Source organism: Aricia agestis, chromosome 6, assembly GCF_905147365.1.
Source record: "Aricia agestis chromosome 6, ilAriAges1.1, whole genome shotgun sequence".
NCBI classification, from domain to species: domain Eukaryota; kingdom Metazoa; phylum Arthropoda; class Insecta; order Lepidoptera; family Lycaenidae; genus Aricia; species Aricia agestis.
The window spans coordinates 6,127,415-6,141,470 of NC_056411.1; the positions used below are offsets into that span (position 1 = coordinate 6,127,415).

The 14,056-nt window shown below is 37.4% G+C and overlaps 1 long non-coding RNA gene across 1 annotated transcript; it reads right to left on the bottom strand.

Moving 5' to 3' along the window:
• Positions 1–223: 223 nt before the first annotated feature.
• On the bottom strand, positions 224–13,208 carry LOC121728456. The gene is made up of 3 exons (XR_006035808.1): positions 13,125–13,208; positions 10,885–10,889; positions 224–234 (listed from the first exon to the last, which is right to left on the bottom strand). It is a non-coding gene; the product is annotated as an uncharacterized LOC121728456 (long non-coding RNA).
• Between the last annotated feature and the right edge of the window lie 848 nt (positions 13,209–14,056).

Sequence of the window (14,056 nt, forward strand, 5' to 3'; positions counted from 1 at the left end):
CTAGCGCTGTTTCACGCTGGTTTTCTGTGAGAACGTGGTATTTCTCCGGTCGAGCCGGCCCATTCGTGCCGAAGCATGGCTCTCCCACGTTAAATATAATATAATTTATTATTAATAAAATAGTAATGTGACAATATAAGACAGTAATATAAACTGGATGACGCCCGCAACTCCGTTGCTCCAAAATTCATTTATCGCGCGGGAACCGTGCATTTTTCTGAGATAAAAAGTACCCTATGTCCTTTCCCGGGACTCAAAGCAATGCTGTACCAAACAGTAAAATTGGTTCAGCGGTTTGTGAGTGAATATTAGTATGAATGTCACAAATGAAAATGACACGTATTTTTGTTGTATCTATAACTAGTACTTATAGACATATAACTTATAAGGGAAAGGTTTATTAGGACGCAACGTTGTATATACGAGATACAACAAATGACCAAAAAAGTCTGCTGTTTTGTACGGAAAACTTTACGCTCGAGCCCAATGCGCACTTGTCCAGTTTTGGAAATAAATAGCCCATTTGTAGTGAGTGCAAGTCACTGAAAATGACATCATAAGTGCTTACTGTTGACCTGTTTTAACTTTAAAAAGGTATTCTAAAGGAACTTTTGTAATATTAGTTATTTACATGTTGTTCTATTTCTCTATACTATACTTGATAATATACGATATTGTTTTAAACCAAACGCGACGATTTATAATAGCGATACAAAATTGGAATGACAAATGCATATTTTGATATTTTAATTTGGTATTTTATGCAACGCCAATTTGTCGCTTCACTACACTGTGTACACTATCCCTAAAAGTCCACAAAAAGTCACACGAAACCTTATGTATGTACGGGCAGAGACTATTTAAAACAATTTAAGCAAATTCCTAGCAAGCTGTAACTTTATCCCGTTTAGCTAAGTTACAAACAACGAAGATAGTTGCACAGCACCGGTCTGCTTACAATACAAAACTTGTGGGAACTTGAAATCTTTATAACTAAGTGTTCCCATATGTATCCCAAGAACGGGAGTAGATGTAATGCAAAAGTAAGGGTATGGTGATGGTAATAGCGGGCGATCTTTCATTTATTTTGTAAGTAATTTTAACTTAAAGTGTTTCAAAAGACCATTGAAAATTTTCTGTCTTCTAGAAAAACTTTTTTATTGTGATTTGCACCGATTCTAGCTCATTCACTTGTTTCCAAAGCACTAGTATAATATTTGTGTTCAAAGTAACATCTAATAATGTATGAAACTAGAATTGATATACAAGCATTTGTAAACATAAAATCTAAACGCACAGTTCACAACAATGATGCATTAATTTTAAAACATAATATATTTACCTACTACCGTAATTAAATAGGTATCTGTTAGGAATCAGGATGGAGAAATACTTTTAAAATCTGCCAGGATAGAGTTTGAAAAACTCTTGTATCGTCTCGTTGTGCAAAAGCTGCCCTCTATTATGCTAAGCGGATAAAACGCTGATACTCATACCCCACATCATGTACAAGCACTTATGTTGCTCTCGTTAAATAATGTACCAATCTTCTATTCTAGTCTAGCAAAGCCAGCGGCCAGAAAAGGAAATCAAGTCAAATCATATTCTAAGCGCTTTGTACTCTGTACTCTGACTAACATTACTTTAAACAATAACACAAATGCAAACAGTCATTTATGCAACAATATAAAATATTGCTACTTTGTTACTATACAGCAAAAGCGTTTTAGTCCCTGCAACTTATTTTTCAACAACCTGTGTTAGTGCCGCATGTAGATGTTTTATTTGAGGTATTGTAATAAGACCAAAATATGGTAATAATAATCATAGCAATACAGCTTTAGCATTTGTTGAAACTGTGTTTAGTTTGGCAACTTGATAAGTATGAATTATATAAAGATACCCGCATAATTGGTATCTATTAAGATAGATAGAAACTTAGATTAAGATAGATTAAGATAGAAACGATACCTCAGCTAAGGCTGAGGTATCGTTTACCGACAAATCTGTTTGTTTCCTGTTCTTTTTAATGCAAAGATTTGTCTATTTGATTTGTCTGCCGGCTCGAATATTAAAGTTTTTTATATTTTATAAGTTTAGTTTTGTACCATCGAGGAAATTGATTCCTAGGCAGTTGACAGACCAACGTCATTTAGTCGGATCTTGTCACATTCAATGTTGATTGTGATCAGTCGGCTGGGTTTGGCGTAACGCGACCAAACTACGTAGGTCCCCCATCTGCCTAGGAATCAACTTCTCTGATAGAACAATGAAGTTAAAGTTTATCTTAATCTAATTTTCATCTGTTCTCACTTGAGGAATTTTTAGTTACTTTAGTAGCGTAGGGACGCTACGTTGCGTCCTGGTCCATTTTATGAAGAAATCACATCGCCCCATTTACCACATTCAAACACTTCAAAGCGACAAACCATGTATAATGTATATAGAAATTGACAAAATTGAACCCCTTGCCTTATCTCGCGAGCACTTAAGGCGAAGCATAATACCGCCATTAACGTCAAGCGACGGAACCGCCAGCCGAGAATTTAAACAATGGCTATTTGTTATTTACCCAACTTCTGTCCCTTTACACAGTGCGGCTCGCAGACTGTAAATTACAGAGACTTTAAATTAGTCACTTGAATTTTGAAGAGGACATCTAGAGAGAGAAGAGGACACCGTACATTTTTCCGGGATGAAAAGCAGTATAGGATACTTAGGATAGGATACTGCATGGAATCTACATACCCAGCATAATTTGACGACCTCTGTGGCTCAGTGGTGAGCGCGTTGGTAGCTCAAGCCAGGGGGTCGCGGGTTTGAATCACGCCGACGGAACAAAAAGTATTAAATATAATAAAATCTTAAATATATGTATAGTATAAAAAGTATTAAATATATTTCCGTTGTTTGGTACCCGTAACACAAGTCCTTCAGGTACTTACCACGGGGCCAGACTGACGTGGTGTGAAGCGTCCATAGATATTATTATATTATTATAATCCGTGCAGCGGCTTGGACGTGAAGAGACATCTCCAATCCATGAACTTACTCCTGATATTACGATTACGACTAGCCGAAGACAGGAAAAACTAGCAGAGCTTTATAGATGCCGCCATCATATTGTACTCAAGTCTATTTTTATGTGTCTTTCAAAAATAATTATTACAGTGCGACAAGGGTTTAAATGAACGTGGACGGTGGCGCTGCTCGTAAGGGAGAACTGTCAAAAATGACGTTTTTGTATGATGGTATAGTTAGTTCCCTTTTTCGCCACGTTTATTTAAAGCCTTGTCGAGCTGTAATTTACATAATTTATGTAAAATACGTCCTGCGTTTATTACTCTGTGATTACTACAGTCATTCATTTCCCTCCCTTCGTAAATAAAGTAATAAGTAGTTCTCTAAAAGGGGGTGCTTTCATTAAACTATGGCTGTAGATAGAAAATGTTGCATCTTAAAATATTTAATTGCGAACTTTTAATATTATTTTAGAAATACAATACTGTTTATTTTTATAAAAATAACTGATCCTGAACAAAAAATACGGAACCCTTAAAAGCAAGTCCGAAAACCTCTATCTATTTCTTTTCCTGCTTATTAATGTCTATTTGACAGCAAGATGAGGTAATGAGAATATTAGATTTAATAAGGAGTTTACTTGGATGCATTAAACAGGAACTACTGGACCGATTTGGATGAAATTTGCTACATACATTGGGATATAAAAAGGAATAAAGGGCACATAAATTAAGCTAAAAATCTCGTTTGAAATTGCGCATCTAGCGTAGCGGGAAACATCTAGTAAACTTTCTAAATATGGTCGCATATTTTTAAGTGGCATGTCCACCACCGTTAGTAAGCCAAACTTAATTATACTCTACCATTTAAAGATAGTCACTTATTATAATAATTGACATAATATCCATCATTTTATTTATTCCCAAATACGTAAGCTCGCACCCCTATTTGTCGGGCGCATTGTACAGAGCGGGTTTTAAGAGACAATGGGTTATTGTTGGCGTCGTCGCGATCGCGGCGGTATTGAGTGATTTAAAATATTAGCAGCCCGCAGCTGGCGGATAACTTTCAAGTATCATTATTACATTTTTGTCTAATGGTTTTATATTGGGCTACACAACTCGCAAGCTACAACTGATCATACTACGCAAGCTACAGAGTGTCATGCTACGGCGTGCCATACTACGCGTGCTACATCATCATGCTACCCTTGCTACAGCTGATCATGCTACGAAAGTTACAGTTGATCATGCAACGCAACTCGCAAGCTACAACTGATCATACTCCTCAAGCTACAGATGATACAGAGTGTCATGCTACGGCGTGCCATGCTTTTCTTTTTTTTTTTTTAAAAAGAAGGCAGGTCGCTGTAGCCCTGACGTCACTGCGACCCATGAGGATCTATTGTGACTCCTTCGCACTAGAGTACCGTCCCCAACCCAATACTGCTCATAAATTGAACGATATAGTTGGGGTTGGTGCCACAAATTTCCTCTGTGGATGAGTATTCGTGGCGATCAAGGCGCCAGTTCCTGCTCTGTAGTAGAGCAGGGCAGTCGAGGAGAAGGTGAATAGGTGTTTCATCCTCCTTCTCACAGAATCTGCAAGTCGTTATGCTACAAATACCCATTCTGTTTAGGTGTTTGTTGAGCTTGCAGTGCCCAGTTAGGCTTCTGGTAAGGATTCTTAATTGGTTCCTACCCAAGGTGAGCTCTAATTCTGATTGTTTCTTGTTGAAGTCAGGAATTAGTGCCTTGGAGTGTTCAAGGCCAGGGGTCTCAGCCCATTGCTTCCTGCATAGTCTGTGACCCCATTCCTTGAGCACTTGCTTTGTGGTACTGGGAGTTATACCACAGACTGGTTCTGGACCATATATGAGACTCTCGGCCCCAAGCCTAGCCAGTTCGTCAGCGGTTTCATTGCCGGGGACGTTGCTGTGGCCCGGGACCCATACTAGGCGGATGTTGTTGTTCCTTCCTAGCATGTTTAACGTCTCAACGCATTCCAGAACTAATTTGGATGAGACTTCTGCGGCAGTCAGTGCTTTAAGTGCAGCTTGACTATCGGAGAAGATAAAAACGTTTTTATTAACTAGGGCCATCTCCAGGCTTTCTAGTGAACAACCGAGGATAGCGAAGACTTCAGCCTGAAACACGGTCGCAAACTCCCCCAAACAGGCGTATTTGCCTTTTGGTGGCCTGCCTCCGTAGAATCCGGCTCCCGCACGGTTGTCTTTCCTTGATCCATCCGTGAACATAACTATGTCGCTAGGGCGGACATCGATTGGGATTTTTCTTTCCCAGTCCTCCCTGGAAGGTATAAAAACCTGGTACTGCTTCGAAAAGCTATACACCTTGATCATGGCATCTGATGGCATGGCCATGATAGGTGATGCACTGAGAGACTGTTCCAGCTGTCGAAATGGGGTGGAGACCCAATTCGTCCTACCTGCCGTCCTGGCCCTGAGAGCCACCTTTTTGGCCTCCATCTGAACAAGCAGAGGAAGCGGAGTTAAGTTGATCAGGGCCTCGAGGGAAGCGGTGGGTGTTAACGAGAGTGCACCCGTGATTATTAGACATGCCAGTCTCTGTACGCTGTTTAGTCTTTTATTACAGTTTACTTGTTCAGCCTTTTTATGCCACACTGCGCAGCCATATGTGGTAATCGGTCTCACTACGGCTGCATATAGCCATAGCATTGCCTTCGGCCGAATACCCCATTTAGAGCTGACAAGCTTCCAACAGGAACCCGGAGCACATCTATCCTTTTTCGTAATATACTCGATGTGCTTATTCCAGGTGAGTCCTTTGTCTAGGATTACTCCTAGATATTTGACATCACCCGCAAACTTAATAGTTTTCCCGAAGAGTGTTGGGGGTCTTAGTCCCTCCAACTTCCTCTTTTTGGTGAAAGAAATCGTGCCATGCTACGCGTGCTACATCATCATGCTACCCCTGCTACAGCTGATAATGCTACGAAAGTTACAGCTGATCATACTTGTACTACGTAACTCGCAAGCTACAACTGATCATACTCCTTAAGCTACAGACGATACAGAGTGTCATGCTACGGCGTTCCATGCTACGCGTGCTACATTATCACGGTACGCCAGCTACAGCTGACCATGCTACGCTAGCTACAGCTGATCATGCTACACAACTCGCAAGCTACAACTGGTCAAACTCCTCAAGCTACAGATTGTCATGCTACGGCGTGCCATGCTACCCCTGCTACGAGGCTGATCATGCTACGAAAGTTACAGTTGATCATGCTACGCAACTCGCAAGCTACAAAGTATATTTCGTTAAAAACAATGACGAAATTCGTTATCAAAATGTATGCGGTTTGACATAAGTAATCGCTAAATGACATTTCGCTTGTTGTATTTGTGCTGCGCGTGCTACGGCGTTAATCTTTTACAGAACTCTCGAAAGCGCAGTGGACTAAGAATAATAGTTTTAAACTTATGAAGTACTTATCTCCTGGATTTATTAGGAAACTTTGTATTTGTTTCCTCAGAGAAGCTTTAAAAATATTACGTTATACAGTAATGATGATCTCACGTTTTGCCGAACTTTCAAAACAAACAAAAATTGTTTGCAAGAATAATATTGTGATTAGGTTTGAGATTACAAACATTTTTTTAATTATTTGATGATTATATGAAATGAATTCAGCCAGATTTGAATCTTAAATTGTGAGTTCCGTTCCGTCGGAAAAACAAAAATATATTATTGTTTCACGGGTTGCTTAGGTTAGGTTAGGTTAGTAATAGAGCAACAATCTCGAGCTGTCAAACGAAACCAAAATTGGTTTTCATCTGTGTGAAAAATATGTGTACGCATACACTTACACAAGCATTATGAACATGAATTCTATGAGATTAAATTGTCAACGTGCGGCACGTGCCGACTGGACGTCAAAAAAGAGAGCTGCTGTCATGTATCACATGTCTCTTTTTACCACGCAGTGTTACTGATATTGACATCTCTCTTGCTCAGGCCTTTGTTTCTCTATTGAGCTAGGTATATTAACTTTATGGCCTTAAGCTAGACCTGTGAAAGTTGACCTAAGCACAAAAGACATAACTACCAGTAGTTCGACTGCAAAGAAACGGACAGGTTTCAATATCTGTCAAATTCGTCGGGTTTCACTAGGATTATGAACGGTATGTGCCTCGCGCTGGCTGATATAATCTATTTTTAAATATTTAAAATTTAAAAGATTTCAAAATTGGATTCGGACAATTTTAATCGCATGTGCCAAAACAGTAAACAACAATACGACCAAAGAGGAACACGTCCATCGAATATGTCATAGTTTTAAATTCGTAGGTAACAAGTAATAACAACCCTAGCGACGATTTTCGTCATAATACGTCAAATTTAAAAATTTCATTCTAAGTCGGCATACTCTATAATTCTGTCTACTCTGGACCTAAGGGTCAGTATTTTAAAATGAGACGTAGTTAGAAGCAATGCAACGATGTACACAGAATTACCAAATTTTTTTTTCACTTTTGTATGGGCAAGCGCTCCAGCGTCACGGGTTTCCCCATACAAAAGTAAAAATTTTTGTCTTACAGCGATACTACTTTCACAGTAAACTCTCTACGAGGAACACAATATACACACCCTCGAGACGTTTTATTTTGTTACACGTTTGTATAGAAATAAAATATACCAATATTTTACGCATCGTTGGGCCGCGTTTATGTCTCGATATTGTGTAAGTAATCTTTACTTTACTATTGAAATTTATATCCACACCCAGTTAAGTTTTGTTAAAATTACTACAAATTAGAGTAAAATGTACCTCCATATGATAAACATAAATTTGGACACGACAGTAAATTATTATCTACGCGAAATGTCATGTTAGAAATGATACAGCTGTAATAATATAATAATATTAATATACTTACAATAGTTAGGTATACTGCATAATATTATACAGTTTGCAACAAAACTGAGTGATAATACTTTAAGGTGTGTACATTTCTGTAGAAAGTTCACTGTGAAAGTAGCAGCACTGAAAGACCAAGTTTTTTTAACTTCTGTATGGGCAAGCGCCCCAGCGTCACGAGTTTCCCCATACAAAAGTAAAAAAAGTTTGGTCTTTCAGCGCTGCTACTTTCACAGTGAACTCTCTACAAGGAACACGTACACACCGTAAAATATTATTAGTTACTAGATGACGCCCGTAACTCCGTTGCACCAAAATTTATTTATCGCGCGGGAACCGTACATTTTTCCAGGATATAAACTATCCTATGTCCTTTCTCGGGACTCAAAGTATCTCCATGCCAAATTTCAGCAAAATTGGTTCAGTGGTTGGAGCGTGAAGAGGTAACAGACAGACACACTTTCGAATTTATAATATTAGTATGGATAGTTTTGTTACATTCTGTATACAGCTGCATAGCTGTATAACGTTAGAATTATACAGTTCCAGTTAATAACTCGTGTAGTAGACGGCTGTCAGTCAAGTTCCTCCCGGCGGGCGCTCGGTAACTTTTGACAGTTGAAACTGAACCGATAAGCCCGGCTGAGGGAACGACAGCTCTGGAACAAACCCCTATCGGTAGGAAATACGGAGATTAATACGTTAGACGTGATTTGATATAATTATTGTTTAGACTAGCTGTCCCGGTGAACTTCGTGTCACTTTAAAACCTTCCCTGGACTTCTACGAATATGTTAAGACAAAAATTAGCCCAATCCGTTCAGCCGTTTTCGAGTTTTAGCGTTACTAACACAATTGAAAATCCATTTTTATATATACAGATATAAGGTAGATAAAATATTATGTTACTTGCCTGTTTGGAAGTAGGTTGAAGGAGTGACTATTTAAAAAAAAATGTAGCTTAAATTTATTTTAAGTGTCAGTGAATTCGTATTTTCATATTTAACTGTTCTCAAAAACAGCCCATTATTTTCAGGATGAATACTAATCCTAGGTAAAAGGCATTTATGGTAATTTTGGAAACATAGGACCGATACTCAGGGTGGGTTGCACCAACTTACTTTAACTATAACTGTAAATTTAACTACAATGCAAAATGTCAAATCTTTAGTTTAAGTCAAAAATGAACGCCATATTTAACCATAACCATAGAGCCGACAAGACTTTAAATGAACGTGGCGAAAAAAGGAACTAACGCTGTCATCTCAAACAAAAACGCCATTTTTGACAGTTCTCCTTTACCAGCCCTCGCCCACGTTTATTTAAAGCCTTGTCGGACCAGCAACAGACATCTGTCAAATTTTGTGGTCAAAGTTAAGTTAGCTTTAACTATAGCCATAACTTTTTATAAACATCCAAATCGCTTCAACGATGCAAGCATTAAAGCCTCTTCAGGCTTAAATTTTTTTACGTTTCTACTTTTTTTTAATTTAGTATCAGATAGTTTTGATTCACGTAGCCTTTATGTTCAATGTATATTCCCTATCAAATACATAGCGTCCACATAGCACAGTAACAATCCGCGGAGCTACCAGCTATTTAGTGTATTCAGCGTTTCAGGAAATGACACAAAATTGTGTCATTACAAATGGAATTGCAGAAATAATACTAATATGCATAATTTGCGTTGCGAATAGGTAATGGCACATACATCAATTGGTTCATTTGAAGCGCATTTCGCGAGGGAAATTTACATCGGCCGCCCTCCGCCATTTTGTGTGTTCCAAATTCAGATTCCCTGAAAGGTTTAGTAAATAATTTTATTGAAATAAAACTACTACGTTTATAGTAAAATAATTATAATAGCTATTAGGAGAATAAATGTATCCCACCAAAAACATTTTCATGTTAAACTGTTGCCAAGATGAGAACATAATAATATTATAGTTCGTCGTGTCAAAAAGTAGTGAGATCTCATGTAGAGCCAAGTTTCTAACCTTACATACTCAGCCATAAATCTAAAAACCTTAATTTTACACTAAAGCGCGGCAAAATATTTGATAATAATATTATAATGTGTCAGCCCCATGAGGAGAATCTAAAAACCCTACACATTAGTTAAAATCGGTGGCCTGGCCATTTATCATTAGTTACGGTATTCTATTATTTAGTTCAAAGCCCTGACGAATAACAAAATGGCGAAGCCACTGATTTTGACTAACGTGTAGAGTTTTTAGATTCTTTTCGTGCGGCTGACACATTATAATATTATTATCAAATATTTTGCCGCGCTTTAGTGTAAAATTAAGGTTTTTAGATTTATGGCTGAGTATGTAAGGTTAGAAACTTGGCTCTACATGAGATCTCACTACTTTTTGACACGACGAACTATAATATTATTATGTTCTCATCTTGGCAACAATTTTTCATGAAAATGTTTTTGGTGGGATTTCATTTCTTTTTGTAAGTTGGTTTACGTTATTTTTTCTTTTAGTTCATTTTTTAGGGTTCCGCACCCATAACGGTAAAAAACGGGAGCCTATTACTGAGACTTCGATGTCTGTCCGTCTGTCTGTCTCCAGGCTGTATCTCAAGAACCGCTATAGCTAGACATCTGAAATTTTCACAGATTATGTATATCTATTGCCGCTGTAACAACAAATACTAAAAATAAAATAAAATTAATATTATACCCCATACAACAAACGTGATTTTTTTGGCCTCTTTTGCTCTATATCAATAATGGCAACAGGTAGGTACTTGTATTTTTCTCAAAGTCCTTAGTTATATGTCTACTTTAATATTTAATAATAATATTAAAATAAAATAAAAATTAAGGTGGGCTCCCATACAAAAAATACAATTTTTTGCCTAATTTTGCTCTATAATGTTACGGATAAAGGTTAAGTTGTGTTTGATAATTTTTTGTTGTTTTAGTACTAATATCATGTTACATACCAAATCTCAGCTTTCTAAGACTTCAGGAAGAACCCTAACAGTTTTGATGATCGGTGAGTCAGTGACCAAATTGTGGGTTTTTAGACACCTATAAAATCTAAAGTATAATAGCTACGATATTCAAACTTTGCGCATTTAATAACTATACCCATGTCACTATATATATTAAAATTACTAAATATCTGGCATTATTCAAACCAAAGTTACGAGGGTTCAAAAATACGACGAAATGTTTCGAGAAAAGGTAGGTAGTGCCCTTGTGCGCTTCGCTTGGCTCATCTTGGCGGGGGCACTCCCGTGCCCCCAGATTAATACTAATAGCGGACTGAAAATATATTAATGCCCATTGTTTTCTCAGCAGTTTATCTCATCAACGGTCTTGGTAATAGGTTAATGATTTGACGACAGTCCCACAGAATAGAACATAATCATAACCAATTTTTTTCAAGTAAAATGTTATTCAATTTGAAACTAATATTTTCTACTAATTACTATACATTTTTTACAGACCAGACTAGAGTATTTTCTAAAGAACTTCAAGAGACCTGCTTCTCCTAGTTATCCTAATGAAGTAACAAGTAATTAATATAACAAGGCAGCTAGGAACAATCGCGGAAGAGATATTTTGCTGCAAATGACAGTTTTAAAGTATAGCAATAAAATATCGCTGGCGTTTTCTGCGGAAATTGGAACGGGCATCATGAGAGTGATTAATTTTATCTTTGTCCTTTTACTTTTATTCGCCAGATGAGATATGGCTCAATAAGCAGCAATCTTGGAGCTGCAATTAACTCGAATATTATTTTTCTCAGTAAGATAATATCCTTTATCATTCTCCTAGAATTTCTTTTGTAACATAATTCAGCTTTATTGATTTCTTGGTTGGAGAAATGGCTTTAGAAGTATACTATTCTGAAGTCCCAGTATCTTTTCTAATTCTAAGTATAGAAACAGATTTTCAGATGATATTTTGTTTACTTACTAATAACTGAAGTAGGTAATTTAAAGTTATAAAAACGTCTGATATATTAACTCGAGCAATAATCCTCCTAACTCTAAACCCATAAACATTTTATATATATACGTACAAATGACGTAGATATCGGTTTACGAGAGTCGTTTAAATAAAATTTCAGTTCAACTTTGTAATGTCATCTTCTAGCCGACTTTATTGCGAGTGCTCATCGAAATACAATACAGCGTAGAACGATAACTCTCTTACCTATTTGACCTCTTCAGAATGGCTCGAGTAGGCAACGAAAGTATACCTAAGGCTCGATTTAAAATAACTAGCTAAAATCCGAGCTTTGTGAGGTTTTGCGTCGTCACACCTTGGCTGACTAATGATAACATATCTAGGTACATATTATGAGACCTAGACTGACTGATAATAACACATCTACATATAAATAAAAATTACTATGTTAAAGCATAAATAGGCGTGATAGTTTTTCCGTAAAGTGTACCACAAAATGTAAAGGTTGTGGGATATACTAGGGCTCGCTTCGCTCACCCTGATTATGCTTTAGAACGAACGCATGGTTTAGCGGCTATACCGCAAGATCACAAACAATAATAATTATTGTATGTAAATGACGGCGCGACCTCTGCGCTATTTTAATGTATCGTTACATACAATAATTGCTTGTGATCTCCCAGTGTAGCGGCCATACCGCTCGTTCACGCAGAGGCCTAAAGGTGAAGCCAAACGAGCGTAATTTGTGAGTCGCGAGTCGCAGATTTTTGGTCGCGTAAATATCTTTTCATACAAATCACGACTCACAAAATTACGCTCGTGTGAATCAAACATGACTTTTTGCAGCAGAATTTCTGCCAGCCGGAATTCTGCAACTCACAACTCACAAATTACGCTCGTTTGGCTTTACCCTAAATAAATATAGCCTAAACGAACCGAGCTTGTTGACATAATGATTTCTTAGGTTTACGCGAGTACTCGTATCACTCATTATATTGCAAGGTTCAAACACTTACGGATTCTGTCGCGGAGCACTTTTATTCATCCCGACGTTTCGGCTACTTTACGGCGGCCGTGGTCACGGATGGACTGAGGTGACAGGCGTCCAATTTATTGAAGTTCTTCAACTAGGTACCCGAAGATTCATCAATTTTTGTTTGCGTTCCGATCTACGCAGAACGAACTTACAGTGTCATGAAGCCGAGGTTTCCTAGATTTGTGTTTTAGTTTATTACAGCACCCAACCATCTTCGCGGTTATTTACTTTAACCGCGAAGATGGTTGGGTGCTGCCATCTAGTTGGGATCCAGTGATAAATAAACTAAAACACAAATCTAGGAAACCTCGGCTTCATGACACTGTAAGTTCGTTCTGCGTAGATCGGAACGCAAACAAAATTGATGAATCTTCGGGTAGTTGAAGAACTTCAATAAATTGGACGCCTGTCACCAAAGAGAATATAATCACTACGTTTTACCTGTCACCTCAGTCCACCCGTGACCACGGCCGCTGTAAAGTAGCCGAAACGTCGGGATGAATAAAAGTGCTCCGCGACAGAATCCGTAAGTGTTTGAACCTTGCAATATAACGAGCTTTTTGAGCTTGAGCAACCAACTGAAAGTATGAAAGCTCCGCGAAATGCACCGCGCACACTTAGTTTTCACATCGTGGGTACATTTTTGTTTTAATTTACTCTTCTATTGTATTTACTATTCGTTGCGAGGGCCTAAGCTATTTCGTATACACTCAAATGTTTAAGTGTTATTGTTAATTGTTTTCATGTTACGCTAGGAGGACTTAAATTGTTTTGATATCCTACTAAAATGCAAAAGTTCGTCAAAGCAGTTATCCATTTGGCGAACTTTGCATCTTAGTAATGACATAATATGCGTTATACAATTTAAATATTGTACGCACTTTTATTGTTTGAATGTGAATTGTTTTTTTTTACGTTATTTCACATAATAAATTTAAAAACATATCTTATTGCCTATATTACCTATATTAAATAATAAATTATAAAAAAAATATTGCAAGAAACTATCTATTTGGTAAAATATAGACTAACGACCGCCCTTGCAGAAATTCAATGATTAATTTAATGAAGAGCTTAATAATTGAGCAAATGATTTATTAAAAATTATTAATTTAATGCGAAAATATATTATGGTTCTTCATTACCTCCATTATATTAAA